We start from the raw sequence: 6,000 nt of genomic DNA on the forward strand, positions 1-6,000 counted from the left end.
GGCATGACATTAGCGTGCCTCGCTCCGCATTTGCAAATCTCAGCACATTAATCGTGTAGGGTTTTTTGCTTTCACTTTAATATATTTAAGATTGAAAAGAATTCTTCTTTAGTGCAATCAGTTAACACATATGCCTCTAGATGTCGCTAGCGCTTGCTTCACCATAAAGTTTAGTTGTGAGATTTTTTTTGGCTGAAGGAGCAAAAACTCGCTACAAATTAATTTTAAATTGAGGTATTACTTCGAGGTCTCGGAATTCTAATTTGAATTACTAATGCAAAAAGTGATGGAACCGAGGAACCAGGCAGAGCCATATAAAACAAATGATTTATTACTACATCTAATCAACAAGAGAAATCAAATGCATGGAACGCCGAGATCCACCGGTAAAAATGTTGAGTTACTAGCAAAAATAAACCCAGAAGGTTCCAGCCATGATGCTAATCATTTCGGAGGGATTCCTTTGTACAGAAAATACTGCTAAAACCTTTTCCAAGAACCAACAGTATGATGTTTAGTTTAAACAGTCACCTTAGAAGTTGTACCTGGAGTTGAGGTTCGTGCTCGGTGGGGTTTTCGGCATAGGCACTGCGTTGTCCGTTGTCAGTATGGTCTGCTCCGTGCAGCTGATGTACAAGCTAGTCCAAGAAAAAGAGAGGTCGACAAGTCTTTCAAAAGGGGCAGTGCCACTGGGTTAAAAACTCTGCCTCTTGGGTGTAAATCTTACAACAGTGAACAAAACTTCTCTTCAGGTGATGTGAACTCCCTGATCGTCATCCACATATAGACTTCAAACCCAACATGTGCTCGAGAGACTATCCGGTCAAACGTTTGTCAAGCAAAGTTTGACGAATCTAACAGTAAAACCCTCGGATCGACTGGTAGGAGATAGACTTTTAAGATTTTTACCTTGTTGAAGAATGAAAAAATGAAGAGCTTTTACTTTGCTTTCATTATCCGATGTGTGTGATTCCCAATTGTCAGGGAAGGTGTTGTCTTTTTCCTGATGCGATGGGTCAATCGAGATTGTTTTGAAGGTAATGGGCGGAAATTTAGCTGTAGGCAGAAATGTCCCCAAAAGGACATATTAACTAGGACATTTATTTGATCACATAGCATTGAATGTTATAGTCACAATCAAAAACTTCATGTTATCAGACTTTCTTGTCATCCACTGCAGATTTGTCGTCTTTGGTAATGCAAGAAAAGGGTTCACTGAGAGCGTACGTAGTCCGATAGTCCAGTGGAAACGAAAGGAAGGAGAGTCGAGTCCTGTTTATTTGTTTGGCCCTTCATCGCCAGGAGTCTCAAAGGGCCGCACAGACTATCATGACACTATCCCCTGATGGAAAACCTACATGTACTGTATTTTGTGGACTTGAGGGCACCACCAAAATTCCCCAAATTTGCCATAAGTTTGAATATGCGCCTTCTATGCAGACCAAAGTAAAAATGTGTCACAATATTTGTGAATAAAATGATCAATCGATACATTAGATCACTGATCACAAATGCATAATTGTGGCAACAAGGATCAAACTGGGTAGCAACAGGGGTACGAGCACCTACTACTCACCACCAGGGCGCTAGGGGCATAGATGGTCGTTTACAATTGCATAACATTGAATGCAACCAGATTCGAACCCGGGTCACGGGGAAAAGAGTGGCAGGTTCTATCCACAAGATCACTGGGGGAAACGGAAGGTCTTTTGGGTCCGTGGCCAACATGATTGATTGATTATTGCTCCAGCGAAGGTCGGGGGGTCCCGTCCCTGTGCGTTGAGCCGACCAGATGAACCAGGTTTTTCCAATGCTGGCGGTCTTGTGCCAGCTGTTCTGCATCCTCTACAGCAACTCCGCCAACATGAACAGGAGATTAATAAGAATGGGGTAGTTGTCGTTGAGCCGCCCGACATATGTTACATACTAATTGTATTTTATTCATAATGGGTAAAAATTCAGCGATTTGGAACAAAAAGAAAAATGTGAAACTAAATGAGAAAAATCTTGAAATCGAACACAAAAAACATTTGATGTCATATTTTCATGACGCTCGGTATTCAATGCGAACTACTACATTGCGGAATACCTCCTGGAACCGAATTCCCGCAGCCTTCGACAAATAGGTCGACGCTCCAAGCCGTACGGAATAGACGGCACACGCGCTAAGAACGAATTTGCAGCTTAGAATCAACACCGAGAGAGTCAATTTGACACCGTCATCGGCCGTCAAAGGTAATCCCTTCTCCCGACGCAAGCTCGGCCTTTTCAACGGCGTTTCCTTCCGCGGATTTGGCCTCTTTAAGTCTGTCGTTTGCGTATACCTGGCCGGGTAGGCTCTTGCTTTTTTGTGCTTTTGTCCTTTAGCGCTTTATCGGAGATTCGGCTTCGTCGGTGCGACGCCAAGGATGAAGGTTCAATCGGGTGAGATTGATTGCTTTTTAAGGAGATTCCCTTTTTGCAGTTATCCCATTCAACGGTATTTGGGATCCCAGTTATTTCCTTTTCAAACCGACGGATGGTCCAATGTTGAAAATCCGAAAGGGAGCTTTGGTTAAAGGCACATTGTGTTTTATTGAGCGCCTTCTAGTGGTGCGAAATTGCTATTCGGGATAAAACCGTATCGAATTGAATAAGGAACGAAAATACATCAACAATCGTATGCACTTTTTAAAAAATACTTCTGGGTCAAGAAATGGACATTTTTTTTTTTTTGACATAAAATAGACTCGTTTACAAGGAGCTGACATGATTGTCTCTCAACTTGCTGCTGCGGGTACCCTAAAAAATCCCAACAAATTATGAAAGGCGGGGAAGCCTTTAATACGTGTAATTACTTTTAAAATGTACTTCACAGTAATAGATACTTCAGTAGGTATCAATGTTTTGCTCAAATTTATTTGAGCAGATTGGTTAAATAGAATTAAGAGTGTGCCTGCAAGTGAGCAATATTACCCCCCATTTTTTTAGTTATGGTACTGATAACTGTGAGATCATTCTTTGCCCTTATATGTCTGATGAATATCTGAGCAATAGTTATTGGACATTCCTACGTCGACTGACCGAACGAGGAAAAAGTCACCCACGTCTTCGTTCACAACACTTGCAGGGCTCGGTAAAACAGCGAACAAACTTCCTGATCGACAGCCATATGTAGACCTCAAACCCAACATGTGCTCGACAGACTAAACCCTCTGATCGACTGTTAGGAGATAGATATTTTGTCTTTTTACAAGGTGTAATAGCATAATAATAAGTCAACCTCTAAAATTGGCACAACACATCCGCCAAAGTGAGGAGTTTAGATGATATCTATACATATGTATTACATTCTATTTCAAAGCACTTTTCAAGACATCCAAGCTCGCTGTACATAGAGTACTAAACAACAATAAAGAAAGAATAAACCAAGCAAGTAAGAAAACTAAAATAAAAACAAAGTAGAGTTAAAATGGGGGTTGTATTTGAGGCTGATGATCATAAAAAGGCAAGTCCCAAGAGGTGAGGTTTGAGTCTGGATTTGAAGGTGGATAGGATGGCGGAATTCAGGAGGTCGTGCGGTGATGAGTTCCAGAGCTGCGGGGCAGAGTGGCTGAAAGCTCTCTCTGCTCTCCATGGAGCTTCTCTCTCTCTCTCTCTGTCTCTCTCTCTCTGTCTCTCTGTCTCTGAGATAGATAGATAGATAGATAATTGGTTGCACCCAAAAGGACAGCTCTATTTAGAACACTGTCTCTTTTGACTCGGCTCACTGAGAAGAGCCTGCACTTTTGGCTCCCAAACAGTTCCTCAGATTTTTGTTTAATATATTATCCCTGCGGATCACACAAAATATAAAATACACTATTAGATTTACAATTTTTTTTAAATACAATTAAATTTTAGCTTTTTACCCACTGAACAGATTTAAAGTTGAACAATAACACAAAATCCCTAAAAATGCAAAACAATAAAACAAAAGTTGGAAATATGACCTCTTCGTGCTATCAATACATGATAAAATGCAAATAAATTAACTATTTCCGATTTTATTCGAACCAAATTAGGCGCAGATTTTCTGAAAAACGTGCAAAAAAGATAAAAGAAACAAAAGCAAAAGATATCTAGTCTCTAAGATTGAATGCACTTTGCTTTGGAGCAATCCGTATTGGTAAAATGAGTCCAAATTTGGCTCATTTTTTTACATACAGTACCTTTATTTCTGTTTTGTCTTCCGTATTGAACTCCGTTGTTACCCAACACATATAAAGCCTTTTCTGTGTTTGTAAATGTGACATTTTGAAGCTGTGCGTGCATTGTCAAAGCAAAATGGCAGAATCTCTGTCAGTTTATTGCGGCCCATTGACACCATCATAGATAGGAACGCCTCAAAATAGCACCAATTATGTGCTAGCAGCAAGATAATGACATTATTTTGGACATCAAACCCGAGAAAAAAACTTCTTTTGATTGGCACTAGATTTCTTCCCTTGCAGGTCTTTGAAAAATGGAAGAAATGGCCTTGAAAGTGCTTGAATTCAGCCACAAAAAGGCTTTACGGACCCTGTACTCATTAAAACGTGCTTCTTTTGTGCTCATCTCCGTGTAGACATTGTGTAGTGACTATATAGCGAGTCCCAGCCCGAGGCTGTTTCCGGCCGAGCAGTAGGAAAAGCAGCATCCTTGTCTCATTGGCGGTCGTCTTTCTACTACGCTGCCCTTTGCGCGATGCTGAACAGCCACAAAGAGCAAGCGGGGGGGAAAAAACATGGTGTTCCGGGGGGGCCTATTGGGCTCCACCGGAGTGGGACAGGGACACAAGTCACGGCTGATGTCAAATGGTAGAAGGACTGGGAACAGCTTAAAGCAGGAAAAGGTCTGTTTCAAATAGTCCCAATGATGACCCAAACCCCCCAAAAAGATGTAAAAGGAAGAATATATTCCAGAGCGTCTAAGCGCGACAAAATGAGATTGACAGAGGCGAAAGAATGATTTCAGCCAAAAGATGGCATCCGGAAGTAGAACAGTTTAGAGCAGACCTGGGCACTCCGGTCCTGGAGGGCCGTATGTTCTGCATGATTGAGGTTTCTCTGATCCAGTATCGTTAACGAGCACTTGCTAGCTTGCTAACGAGGTTATAATTTGTATCACCTGAGTTAAAGAAGAGCAAACTTCAAAATCTGGCAGGACGTATGGCCCTCCAGGACCGGAGTGCCCAGGTCTGGTTTAGAGTAACTGACACCACCTCTAAATATGATGAAAAGACGGGGACTGATTGGCAGAAAATACAAGAGGCTAGCTGACCGAAAACATGCCGTAAGCAGCCAGGATAACTGGGAGCCGGCAACCAAAAATCATTAAGGTAACTAACACAGACCCGGCTCGAGGGAAAAAAATCAATTTGCACAATTAGCCAGCCGACTGCTAACAAGGCTTACCTGGAGTTCTTCGGGAGCCTGCGTGCTAACAAGGGAGCTCTATGGACCATTTTATATTGCAAGACACGCGGCGAAAAACACAAAAGGAGAAGTTACAATCAAATCCCTAGGAGGGGGCAAAGGCAAAAACGGAAATGATGCTGTACACTACGGCAGGTAAACGTCGTCTTTGAGGATCGAAGCGAGCAACCGGGACAAGACGACCAGATGTCCCTCAACGACGCGGTAAGCTAAGTTCCAATGACTCCAAGCGGAAATGAGCGTTATGCATTGTTTTGGTCCTTGTTGTCTTCTGGTGACGTCACAGCTTTAGGGGTTTGAGGTCAAATTGTCTATTTTGAGAATTCCTTCCTTGAGTTTCATGGCGTATAGAATATTTTGGAACATGCTTGTGGGGAGGAACACGACACGTTCTGTGCCAATTTGTAAAGATTTTAAGCAGCTAGACGCTTCAAATCAATGACTTTTTTTGACTGAATGAAAATGTTTTTGTACCAATAGGAGGTATTCAAAATAAGACACTGCCCCTTTAAAAACGCCTGGCTTTCTTGTTGTGTCTTACAAAGGTGGCGACACCCAAATCAAG

This window comes from Urocampus carinirostris, chromosome 17 (genome assembly GCF_059441175.1).
Source record: "Urocampus carinirostris isolate Australia breed hairy pipefish chromosome 17, RoL_Ucar_1.0, whole genome shotgun sequence".
NCBI classification, from domain to species: Eukaryota; Metazoa; Chordata; class Actinopteri; order Syngnathiformes; family Syngnathidae; genus Urocampus; species Urocampus carinirostris.